This window comes from Mus musculus, chromosome 1 (genome assembly GCF_000001635.26).
Source record: "Mus musculus strain C57BL/6J chromosome 1, GRCm38.p6 C57BL/6J".
Lineage (NCBI taxonomy): Eukaryota > Metazoa > Chordata > Mammalia > Rodentia > Muridae > Mus > Mus musculus.
Window position 1 is genome coordinate 45,998,437 of NC_000067.6, and position 13,855 is coordinate 46,012,291.

A 13,855-nucleotide genomic window follows, 5' to 3' on the forward strand; every position below is an offset into this window, starting at 1 on the left:
GCTCCACTAAGTTTATAGCAGCCTTATTTATAATAGCCAGAAGCTGGAAAGTACCCAGATGTCCCTCAACAGAAGAATGGATACAGAAAATGTGGTACATTTGCACAATGAAATACTACTCAGCTATCAAAAACAATGAATTTATGAACTTCTCAGGCAAATGGATGGACTAGAAAATATCATCCTGAGTGAGGTAACCCAGTCAGAAAAGAACACACATGCTATGTACTCACTGCTTAGTGGATATTAGCCTAGAAGCTTGGAATACCCAAGATACAATTCACAGACCACATGAAACTCAAGAAGAAGGAAAACCAAAGTGTTGGTACTTTGGTCCTTCTTAGAAGGGGGAACAAAATTCTCATGGGGAGAGATACAGAGACAAAGTGTAAAGCAGAGACTGAAGGAAAGGCCATCCAGAGACTGCCACACCTGGGGATTCATCCCACATATAGTCACCAAACCCAGGCACTATTGTGGATGCCAACAAGTGCTTGCTGACAGGAGCTTGGTATAGCTGTCTCCTGAGAGGCTCTGCCAGTGCCTGACAAATACAGAGGTAGATGCTTTCAGCCAACTATTGGACTGAGCACAGGGTTCCCAGTGACGGAGACAAAGAAAGGACCCAAGGAGATGAAGGGGTTTGCAGCCCCATAGGAGGAACAACAATATGAACCAACTAGTACACCCAGAGCTCCCAGGGACTAAACCAGAAACCAAAGAGTACACATGGAGGGACCCATGGCTCTAGCCACATACGTAGCAGAGGGTGGCCTTGTTGGATATCAATGGGAGGAGAGGCCCTTGGTTCTGTGAAGGCTCAATGTCCAAGTGTAGGGGAATGCCAGGACGGGAAGTGGGAGTGCGTGGGTTGGTGAGCACAGGGAGGGGGTATGGGATAGGGAGTTTTGGAGAGGAAACGAGGAAAGGGGATAACATTTGAAATGTAAATAAAGAAAACATCTAATAAAAATTAAAAAAGAAACTATTTGAAATATGACTTACCTTTTGAGTAGGAGTCAAGTATTTAAATTCCCAAGACCTCATTGTATGTGAGTAACTGACATGTGGTTGGCAAGTTAAGACATGGATGTTAGACAAGGCCAATCCCCTGCCACAGTTAAATTCTCCAACCAATGTATAGCATAAGTGTATAACAAAGACATGTTCTTAAGTAAACCCACTATCCCTAAATCCTGATTGGTGAAATAACTTGGCACAGATGTTTGCAGATCTGAGGCTTTAAAAACCCTGTAGGACCTTAACTCCGGGTCATGGCTCAGTTCCCGGGTCTGATCAGTATTGGGGTGTAGCACTTAGTAAACCATCCTTATTTGACTGAGATTAGTGTTTGAGGGATGCGTGTGGAGATTCCCAGACCCCAACAAAGACCAGCTGAGTGATCCAGCCTCATGGAGTGGACAACAACTGGATTCTTGGACTTTCTGTTGGCAGAAAGCAATTTTAGAACTAATTAAATCACAGCCTGTAAGTCATTCTAACAAATAACATATATATTAAATATATTTTCACTCTATCACTTCTAGAGAACCCTGGCTAAAACATCCCTCAAGGAAAAGATGAATCCAGAGTCTCTGAACTCAAAGCAATAGACAGATAGTGAGATTAATTCTGTTTAATTCCATCCCCCTTCATAGAAAGTACAAACTCCTGCTCTGTGATGCATTAAGTTAACACTGTTCAATTGCAACATAGTAAAGGAAAGAATTATTGAGGAAGAGAGGGGAAAAGGAGAAAAAAAAAGCATACTTAAGATTTCCACAGAATCAAATAAATACCCACTTGTTCTAAATGTGTTCTCAAAGTGATTCACCACCTTTGATCTATTGAAAGTGTAGTTTTGTTATTGATATTGAATTTTTAGAGGTATCTAGCAATTTGTTAGTCATGAGAGCTCCAAAAAGAGTTTCATTACTTCAATTAAAATTTTGTTCTGCATAGTGGCTCGTGCTTTTAATCTCAGCACTTGGGAGGCAGAGACATTCAGATTTCTGAGTTCAAGGTCAGCCTTTTCTACAAAGCAAGTTTTAGCATATCCAGGACTACACAGAGAAACCTTGTCCTGAATAAAACCAAATGTTTTCTGTATCAGTAACTTAGTCATAAATTTAATTATTAACTTTGAACCTGAGTGAGAATCCAAGTATCATGATAATGAAATAATAATAATAAAAATAATAAATAATTTGAAAAATATATTCCATTTGGAAAACATGAAATAAAACCAAATATAGTAAAGTTGTTTCAAAGAGTATTTAACTCTTTGGTTAAAAATATCTATTAATAGGTACTAACATGGTAAACTTAACTGAAGTCTAGGTAAATCCCACATAAATAACTATGAAACTATACTTATTCAATGAGCATTTATTGAAATCTATATTCCAGGAATCTAGTAATTACTAGATACATAGCAATAGACTAAATCTGTGTAAAGATCTGCCATACATAACTTCCATTCTAGGCTGGGAAGATAAGCAACACCTAATAAAATATACTGCATAATCTGTCATAAAGTGATCAGAATTTCACAAAGATGATGAAACAAAGACTTCAGCATTAAGCTATTTGAGGAGATAAGTCTACTCACACCCCCACATAATCTAAAAGTTTAGACTGAAACGATTTATAACTTATGGAAACAGCAATTAAAATATTTCACAAGTAAAAGTGAATTTTCTGACTCCACAGTAAATAGACGATCAATGTGGCACCACACACAATCTTTGTCCTAATGACATCACTGTCCTGAGAAGCCCTCAGAACTAATTATTTTCTCTTGATAAAGTCTTCTCACTGAGCAAACTTGTGTGAGATCCTTTTTTTTTTAACCTAGTCCATTCTAGGCACCTTGAGATTTTTGTCTGTAAATCCACCTACAAGGAACACAAGGGTTTATTTTAGACATGATTTTCCCCCTAAACATATAAGCTGCATGTGTATAAACAGCTAACAAATATCTCAATGGGCAAAGCCAGTTCCTGGTTAAATAAAACTGAAATTGGGCATATAACTTCTGAACCAAAGAACAGCTACTCTTATCTGCTAAACTTTCAAGAATTCCCTCATGGCCTACAGGGGGAAAGTTCAATCAAGGAGTGATGAGGTAAACCTGCAAAATCAGCACTTGAGAGGCAGCAACAGGAGAATTGCTCCAAGTATGAGGCTAGAGCTGTCTGTGTAGGGCATACCAGGTCAGTCAGAGCTACATAGAAAGACTTTAGCTTTGGCAAAAGAATAGATGTGGAGAAAGAAAACTTTATTAAGCTTTATTAAGATTAACATATAGCCAAGGTGGCACTTCTCTTTAATCCCAACACTCAGGAGGAGGCAGATCTCTGTGAGTTGAAGTCCAGCTGGTTCTACAAAGTGAGTCCAGGACAGCGAGAGCTCTGTTGCACAAAGAAACCCTGTCTGGGGAACAGGGCTGGGTAGATTAACATATAAAGGAAACCAGTTGACAGAAAATGTCTGGAAGCCCTTTCTCACCTGGGCTTCATACATTAAACAGAACGTAGTCAAGAAAAGCTCACTGCTTTTCTGGTAGAGATGCTACTGTATAAATACCCTAACGCTTATGAGGCTCCTAAACCAGGACTTCTTTATCTGTACCCTTAGCTTGCTAGTTTACTCCCATGTTGGGAATGTTTTTCCATTTTAATAATCTATTTTGGTCTCTATTTCTTACCTCCTGGTCCTGGCCCAATTCATCACTCTAGGACACTAGAACCGGGGTATTTTAAGAGCTGTCCCTGGGATTCTTTGGTGGGTGTCCTTGGATTCAGAGATCCTATAGATCTCTGTCTATAATGTTTCAAACCCCTACAGCAGCTAGGTCTCATCCACTGTCCCAGTCACTTTCCAGTCAAACTTAACTCCCCTACTCTAATCTGCATACATGCTATCTGCCTTAAATGCCATGCCTCTGACCATGTACAGAGGCTTCTAATCTTGTACAGAGGTTGCTTCCGGATTTTATTCTCCTGTGTCTGGTAAATTCTACATTATCTCTGAAAAGCTTTCTTTGACATCCTTAGGAAGCTGTTATCTGTATTTCCATGCTTTCATGTCTTGGTTATAATAAGTATTGTACTGCAGCATTTACTGTTGCCTGTGGTTTCCCAGTTGATGGGTAATTCTCTGTGGGCTGTATTTGTTTGTTGTTTTGTTTTGTTTTGTGTGTGAGAGAGGGGGGCCTAGACTGGCCTTTATTCTCCTGACTCATCTTCTTTTGTGCTGAGATTACAGGCATGTGCCACCACGCCCAGCTCAGAAAGTTCCTCGAAAGTAAAGAAAGTGTTTGTAACCTTGGTGGGTAGGAATAGTGCCAAGCATATACTGGTTACATATGAAGCTTCAAAGTACTTGCTTAAGAACACTGAGCAAGCTGGGCGTGGTGGCACACACCTTTAATCCCAGCACTTGGAAGGCAGAGGAAGGTGGATTTCTGAGTTCAAGGCCAGCCTGGTCTTCAGAGTGAGTTCCAGGACAGCCAGAAACATACAGAGAAACCCTGTCTTGACTCCCCCCCCCCCAAAGAAAGGAATATTGAGCAAAAGCAAGTCTCCTGTACTTTTTTTCTACATCTCAGAGAAACCCTGTCTGGAAACCCCCCTTCCCCAAAAAGGAACGTTGAGCAAAAGCAAGTCTCCTTTTTCTACACCTCAAATTGCAGATTAGATTAATAGCTCTTATAAATAATACAACACATGTAAGAAGCAACAAACTTGGAAGCCCTCAGTGATAGAACATGTGTCATATGGTCTCATTCCATGTGGGTTTAAAATCAGCAGTAAGAAGGCTAAGTGGCTTCTAATTGGGGATTATTTTCTCCTTTGGAGATACATGGCAATGTCAGGACCACTTGGAGTTCTAATAAAGTGGAGAATGAGACTATTACTGGCATTTGTTGGGTACAGATAGTGGACACAGAAAGGCATCTACAAAACACAGGGCCACCATCACAACAAAGAATTATCCAGTCCCTAATGTTGATAGCCAATATTCAAAGCACTCTAGTCACAGAGTAAAAATGAAGCCAGCCTGGTCTTCATAGTAAATCTTAGATCACTAGTGGACAAATAAACCCTACTGAAAGTGGGGAAGAGGGACTCTTAACCTATTTGTTTGCCTAAAGAACCATGTTTTACCAGTTCCTGTAATGGCCTTGAAAGATTGAAAGTTGTGCTATGCTTTGATGTAGAGTCGACCACATCACTAGTCACCTTCTAGGAATGTACAGCTTCTAAAAGGAACTATAAAAATCTGAACTCTGAACTCAGGGAAACAGCAATCTCAAGAAACAAGGGTTGGGTATTTTGTGTCTGCTTTGATCCCTAGTAATTTAAAGTTCTGCCCAAACAATCAGGTGATAATAAACGTAATCTCAGAAATATTGGATAAGCCATTAAAACATTAATCAAAGTATTTGCACTGATAATAAATGATAATGACTTTAAAAGAGTCACTTAGCTACACAAGCAGTCAGATTACCAACCATTGTGACATTTAGGATGGCATGTAAGAGTCAGCTTGTTTAACAAATCATAGTGGTACATGTCTGTAATTTCAGCACTTAAGAGCTGAGGCAGTAGGATTATGTATTTAAGGGCATCCTGGGGTACCCTCAATAAGAACAAAACTAAAAACCAAACCAAACCAAACCAAAATAGTTGGTCCTCTTAAGAAAAGCAAGAGATGTATCATACCAGAGTCATAAACTGTAAAAGTATCTACACAACACTTTAGCCAAACTTGCTCCCAGAGTTTATATCAAGACTGTGGTGGGAGCAGCAGTACTCCAAGTCTACCCACCTACTGCTGTGTTCCAGTGGCAGCACGGCACAGGCAAGTCGCTACTTGTACCTTCATCTGCTTAATGACAATGGTGTTATGTTCTGCTAGCAACCCTAGCCTTTTCCTTCCTTTTCAACCTTGATTTGTTATTGTTGTTTGTTTGTGTTGGGGCTATTTTTGATGTTAATGGTTTTTTAAATTTTACGTTGATCCTTTTCATTGTGCACATTAGTCATCTTATATCACATTGCTACAGAAGGGCAGTTTCATTCAAGTATGTAATATGTGTTGAGCACATTTTCCATTACACACCTGTGAGATGAGGCCTTGTCATGTGTTCTGGACTGACCTCAAACTCATGAGCCTCCTGACTCAGCTTCTCAAGTGCTGGGATTATGGGTATGGAATACTTTGCCCTGCTTATAAAGCCACTACCTTAATGGAGGTTCTTAGCTTTTCAGCCTAGATTACTGTAACCTTGGGGGTTTCTTATCTTTTGTGTCTCCTTAAGTCACTCATGTTTTTACATAGTGATGTAATAGCCATAACCACATAATAATGATGATGATGACAATTCTAGGCTGATATGGCTTAAGAGCTGATGGCTCCCGGTTAGAAGCTTGAATGACTGGATTTCAAGCCCTTAAGCACATCAATGCATTTAATCCTCCTAACTACTGTGACTCTCCATACTCTACAGGTGAGAAAATTCATTTGTGAGTGTTGGAAACCTTTTGCACTAAGTCATGATTTGGTCTCAGTCTGGTCTGTGCTCTAAAGTCCTTAACTTCTGTACTACACTGCTCTCCTTCAGCTGTCACTCAGTATTTGGTGTGTCCTACAACCATACCCAGGGCAGGCTCCAGAACTGAGTTCTAATTCACCAAGCTCTTACATTTTCAGAGTCACCTTTGCATGTAAGTAGTTCATTGCCTGTATGGTGAGATTTGTGCAATTGTTCTCAGGTAGCGCCATTTGTTTACATTTTGTTTCTTCCCTTAGTAACATTTCATGTTTAAGCTCACCTTTTCCATATGCAGAAGGGAGAAGGACTAAACTTGAATTGTCAGCAACAAAGTTCAGCTTTGTTCGTTACAGTTTATGATTTGTCTGTTTTGAGTAGTTAGGACAGATGTAGCTTGTATTGCCAAGCCAATCTGTGTAGGCAATGAATGGATTCAGGGATGTGCAGGAATTATTGCCCAGGAATAGTACTAACAATATTATCTGTCATTCATTTATGAGGTTGCTCATATAATATGGGAGTTAAAAAACAACTCTCTGGATTCAAACTGCTCAAACCCAGGTCCACTATTTATATTTATCTTTAGGAGAATTATCTTTTCAGACTGCCAGTTAATTGACCTGTGATTTGTACCTAATGAAGGAAACCATCTTCCATCAGAATTCTGAAAGGATTAAAGGGGAAAATAAATGTAACTTAATTAGAACAATAATACACATGTATGTATGTATGTATGTATGTATGTATGTATGTATAAGATCTGTAGCTATTTTTGAGTGTCTTATTGTATGTACAGGAGGACTTGAAAAGGAAATAGTGAAACACGTGACACCTCTAGGACCCTCTAGTACAATCAGGAAGGTATCTTGGTGAATGCCACCTCAATGAGTCGATGAACAAAAAAGTATTATTTTAAAAATACACTGGAGAATGTGAATTTGAAAAGTATAAATTTATTGCCCACTTTGTCTCTACTTTCTCTGCCAAGTCCCTCACCCAAATGCTGTGCAAGCTGTTCAGCTGCATTTCTCTCCTCCCCCCTTTAAAAAATATTTATTTATTTATTATTATATGTAAGTACACTGTAGCTGACTTCAGACGCACCAGAAGAGGGTGTCAGATCTCATTACAGATGGTGGTGAGCCACCATGTGGTCGCTGGGATTTGAACTCAGGACCTTTGGAAGCGCAGTCAGTGCTCTTAACTGCTGAGCCATCTCTCCAGCCCATTTCTTTCCCTCTTTACTAACAACACCTTAACCCTATTCTTCACAAGAGCTCATTCCAGAAACACTGGAATGTTTCTTCTTCGATGATGATCCAAGAAAGGCATAAATAAATCCTTATTTCTTAAGGACATACTTAAATTTTACTATTTGACACTCAAGGTGCTTCAAACCTATCTCTCTAGCCATTGCCTTTCTATCCCCCATTAAATTGCCCACTGACCTACATTTTTGCTGAGCAGAAACCTGCTTTTCATGCTTCTAACTCTGTCGGTTTCTTGTTTGTTCATGTCTCCTTTCTTAATGTCTGTCTAGATCCTGGCCACTCTGAGGCCCACGTCCGTCAAAACCCCTCCATGAAAGTATAATCATCTAACTATTGTAGCTTCATCAAGGTTTTCCTATTAAAGATGCTCACATTTCTGCTATCCTGTCACAAAACCACCTTGCATTTTAATTTTAACTCTGAAGTCTCTGTTTCTCAAATGGGTTGTCATCGTCTTTGACATTTTCATGGTGTACTATATCTTAGACTTATGTGCAGTGCTCTGAAAGAGCCTCCATTGCATTCTTACTAATGCATAGGACCATTTACTGCTTTAGCAATAGTCAGAACTATTCAGAGAAATAAGCACCTCTGATCTTATCATCATGTCTGGTGCTCCACCCAATGTGAGATCACTGTTTCTTTCTACTTGAAGACACCCTTACCAGCATACTGCTATTTGCCAACTCATTTCTAACTGGGTTCTGTACTGGCCCTTGCCTTTCAAGTCTTCAGTCTCCTTGACTTATCAGCACCCCTTGACTTACTTCTGCCCCATGGTCTTTGACACTGGCCTCCTTCCTTGGGTGTGAACACAAATCACTTTATTGAGGTTGGTTCTTTATGGTCTTTTTACTGGCTCCTGAAAATGAAAACTATGACATCATCTAAGCCAATGATCTTCAAACATAACAGGATAAGAAACCATATGTGCTTTTTAAAAATTCCAGTGTCTATGTCTTGTCCCAAACCTTTTACACTGGAATATTCAAAACAAAGTTCTAAGAGTCAGAATGAGCATTTTAGTAGGAGTCTTCTGACCAGATAAGCCAAGGACACTTATCTGAGGCACTGGGCAATGTTCACCAGCTGATATGTATGATCGAACAGTTGGTGTCTATTACACATCAGAAAGCCAGTGATCAGAAGAAAGAGATCATTCACTTTTTTAGGGACTTAGCATTATAAGTAATTAATTTCTATTTTATATCTGTCAATATTAACAGACCAGTGACATAGAACAACTTGCTTAAGACCTATGAACGTTAATTTCTTCATATTAAAAAAGAAGAAAAAAATGTGGTGATTTGAAAGAGAACCCCATAGGCTCATATATTTGAAGGCTTGATCAACTGTTGATGGAACTCTTTGGGGAGGATTAGGACGTGTGTCATGGGAGTGAGTTTTAAGGTTTCAAAAGTTCATGCCATTTCCAGTTGGAGCTCTCTCCCTCTCCCTCTCCCTCTCCCTCTCCCTCTCCCTCTCCCTCTCCCTCTCCCTCTCCCTCTCCCTCTCCCTCTCCCTCTCCCTCTCCCTCTCCCTCTCGCTCTCCCTCTCGCTCTCCCTCTCGCTCTCCCTCTTGCTCTCCCTCTTTACTTCATGGCTGTTGTCCCCACATGTAAGTTCTCAGCTGCTGCTCCAGGGCCATACCTATCTGCTGCCATGCATCCCACCATGATAGTTATGGACTAACCCTTTGAACTGTAAACAAATTCCCAGCTAAATACTTTCTGTTGGTCATAGTCTCACTGTCTGCAGACACCAAACCCAACATTGTTGCCATTGCCAAGAGGCACTTGCTGACAAGAACCTTGGGAGGTTCAGCCAGCAACTAACCAATACAGATGTGAATGCTCAGAGCCAACCATCAGACTGAGCTAAGGGACTCTTGTGGGAGAGCTGGCAGAAGGACTGGCTGAGGGGGATTGAAACCCTATTGGAAGAACAACATAGGCTGGACTGATCACTCAGTTCTCACAGGGACTAGATCATCAACCAAGGAGTGTACAGGAAGGGATCCATGGCTCCAAATACATAGATAGCAGAAAATGGTCTTGTCAGACATAAATGGAAGGGGAGGCCCTTGGTCTCGTGGAGGTTTGAGGCCCCAGCAAATGGGGATGTTGGAGGGGTAGAGCCCAAGAGGGTGGGTGGGTGAGGGAGCACCCTCATAGAGGCGAAGGGTAGGGAGGTGAGGGAGGTTGTGGGATGGGAGGGCTTGTGGAGGGGTAATCTGGAAGTGGGATATCATCTGAGATGTAAATGAATATATATCATATTTCAAATCCACAGTCCACAGTAAAGCACCTTAAACTAACTGCTTAGACCTCCTTTAAAACAATCAAAAAAAAAACAAAATAAAAACTGAAGTACAATATTTTTTACTGGATCTGAAAGATGTCTTAAATATATAATTATCTTTGAACTTCTCTTTTTTTTTTCACTAGATATTTTCTTTACTTAAATTTCAAATGTTATCCCCTTTCCTAGTTTCCCCTCTGAAAATCACCTATCCCTTCCCCCCGCTCACCAACCCACCCACTCCTGCTTCCTGGCCCTGGCATTCCCCTATACTGGAACATATAATATAACATTCACAGGGCCAAGGGCCTCCCCTCCCACTGATGACCAACTAGACCATCCCTCTGCATATGTAGCTGGAGCCATGGGTCCTAGCATTTGTTTTCTTTGGTTGGTGGCTTAGTCCCAGGGAGCTCTGGAGATACTGGTTAGTTCATATTGTTGTTCCTCCTAGGGGGCTGCAAACCCCTTAAGCACCCTGGGTACTTTCTCTAGCTTCCTCATTTTGAACCTTGTGCTCATCTTTGAACTTTTTACCACTGGTTTGTAACAATGTGGACTTTTACCTTATGTAATCCTTTAGGTTTCCAATAAGAATTTGTGTTTTGTTTTGTTTTAATTTTAAAACTAAGAATGTATGGGATGCAAGTGTGGGGTCAGGAGTAGACCTGTGTACTGGGCACAAAGCTCAGTACTGCAATGAAAAAAAGAATATGTTTTTAAACCAGAAAAAAAAAAAGAAAGAAAAGTTGCTAAGACATCAAATAAGGAAAGGAGGGTGTGTTTGCTTCTTTTGATGTAGAGCTCTCAGATATGATGTTAAGTTGCATTTAGTACTATGAAGAGGAAAATTCTCTTAGCACTGCTTTCATTGTGTCACCTAAGTTTGAGTATGTTGTGTCATCATTTTCATTGAGTTTCTGGAAGTCTTTAATTTATTTCTTCATTTCTTCCCTGACCAAGTTATTACTGAGTAGAAAGTTGTTCAGTTTCCATGAGTATGTGGGTTTTCTGTTGTTCTTGTTGTTATTGAAGACCAGCCTTAGGCCATGGTGATCTGATAGGATGCATGGGATTTTTTTTCAATCTTCTTGTATCGGTTGAGGCTTGTTTTGTGACCAATTATATGGTCAATTTTGGAGAAGGTACCATGAGGTTCTGAGAAGAAAGAATATTCTTTTGTTTTAGGGTGAAATGTTCTGTAGATATCTATTAAATCCATTTGATTAATAACTTCTGTTAGTTTCACAGTGTCTCTGTTTAGTTTCTGTTTCAATGACCTGTCCATTAGTAAGAGTGGGAGGTTGCAGTCTCTCACTATTATTGTGTGGGTTTCAATGACTGTTTTGAGTTTTAGTAAAGTTTCTTTTATGAATGTGGGTACCCTTACATTTGGGGCACAGATGTTCAGAATTAAGACTTTCTCTTGGTGGATTTTTCCTTTGATGAATATGAAGTGTCCTTTTGGTTGAAAGTCTTTTTTTTATTGGATATTAGGATGGTAACTCCAACTTGTTTCTTGGGACCATTTGTTTGGAAGACCTTTTCCCAGCCTTTTACTCTGAGGTAATGTCTGTCTCTGTTATTGAGGTGTTTCTTGTATGCAGCAAAATGCTGGATCCTGTTTGTGTATCCAGTCTGTTAGATTATGTCTTCTTTTTTTTAAGTTTATAAAGCTTTATTAAACATTTCAAATAGCTGTGGAACGAACACATCAGAAATAAAAGCTTTACAACAGCAGTCCAAGTGTTTCACAAGTGTGGCCTCCAAGTACCACTCCCCAGAAGCCTGCTTCCAGCTCTGTCCTGTGTCTGGCCCACCACCCCCACTCGCACACAAGAGAGAGGGGAGGAGAGGGGTACATTTCTGACAGGAAGAACAACCATGCTGATGCCCAGTGGGCAGGGGCCAGGAGAAAGTCTCATTTGCAAACTCTTGTTTCTGAAGTGCAGAGAAAAGCAAACAGGTACAAAGTCACCAAATTTTTCTTCCAGTGTATTCTCCATAGTATACATTCTTCATGCAGGAATGAAAAGCTCTTGGTAGGAGGATGATGACGACTGCTCCCCTGGGTCTTGTCTGAACCACCTTGGAGTCCACTGTTCTGGTCGCTCTACAATCCTCATGCTAAATAAAACCTGCAGCAGGAGTTTTATTAACTACTATAGCTAGCTACTACTACTAAACCTTAAAATCAGAATACATTCAGTAAAGGAATATGCACATGTATTGGTATCTAAACACACATATACACAACATACACACACACACACACACACACACTTACACATATGTATGTACATACACATACAGGGCACATCAAAAAATATCCAAACACCCATCAAGGAATCATGGCTGCTATGAAAAATGTAATACTTTCCCATTCACTCAGCCAGGGATCACTGGGTCTACGAGAAAACTGCACATCTCCCTCCTGAAGAGCAATCACTGGAGACATGAGGCGGCCCCTTTAGGTTGTCTGAGAGAGACAGAAGGAAGAGCAAAGGAAGAGAGGCTGGGCTGGAAGGCAGGAGCCCAGATACCCAGGCCAAAGAACAATGTCTTCCCATTGCTTCTTTCTTAAAATGAGGCAGAGAAAATACTGGAGGTCTGCAGATAACGAGTAGTTGAGACATGAGTCCGTCTCACCTTCTCAACAGGGAATGAAGGATGAAAAAGCAAGGCTCTTGGGCATCAGCTATCTCTTCAAAATTGAGATAAGGGCAAAAACAAGCCCTGTCTTGGACAGGTGTTCCCCAACAAAAGGAAAGGGGTGGGATTGAACCAAGGGGAAAACAGGGAAAGGGGATGAGGAGGGGACGAGGAAGGTATTGGTGAGAAAGGGTTATGGAGGTGACGTTGAGGCTACACTGAATCAGCACAGGTATATCAAGGGTATAGATTCCCCAAATCAATGAGCAAGGGGGTGGGCCAATCCGTCAGCCAGGACCCAGATGGTGACAGCATTCACAAACATAAGACCACCCACGACTACAGGACTCTACAATAGAAGCACCGATCAGTGCCATTATTCACATTGTAAGGATAAAACATCACAAGCCAAAAGGCTCCATTGGGAATGTGGTACCCACAGGGATGCGGGATTTGAAACTCCAATGCTTTGTGACCTATGTCAATGCCTCCCCTCCCGTCTTCTGCTTCCTTGGCAAGCTATCTCCGCAGATGTTAGGTGCCCACAACACTGGGGTCATGGGCTGATTCCGGAAGTGTGGAATCGGAGCAGTGGTACAGGAAACGATTTCCCCAGCAGCTATAGCAGATGAGAAAGAGGGCTGCCAGGAAAACCAAGGCACATATTGTGCAAGGTTTACGTTCCAGGAGGAAGCTGAGCAGGTAGAAGCCCATGAACATGGAGTGGCTGAACCACAGAGCGGGGTTGAGGGGCTTGGGGATGAGGAGGACGGGCAGCAGACATTGGAGGCAATACATGATCTCTACTGGGCAGGGCCTTCACCAAGGCTGCCAGGTACCGCTGCAGGAACTGACCTAATGGGAGTCAGCAGGCATAGGTGGCTGCCCTTCGTTTTCTTCGACTCTCTCTCCAGGAGCTGAGCCACTTTGCTCTCTGGCTGTCAGCCGGGATCACCAAGGCTGCAGGGATCCTGCGAGCCTGCCATGGCACTGCCGTGTCGTTGCCGCTGCTTACCTCCACCTTAGCTCGCCACCAACGCCCAGATTATGTCTTTTTATAGGTGAGGTG

The 13,855-nt window shown here is 41.3% G+C and overlaps 1 pseudogene; it reads right to left on the reverse strand.

The window, feature by feature from the left end:
- Gm3852 (predicted gene 3852) lies at positions 11,799–13,827 on the reverse strand (annotated as a pseudogene).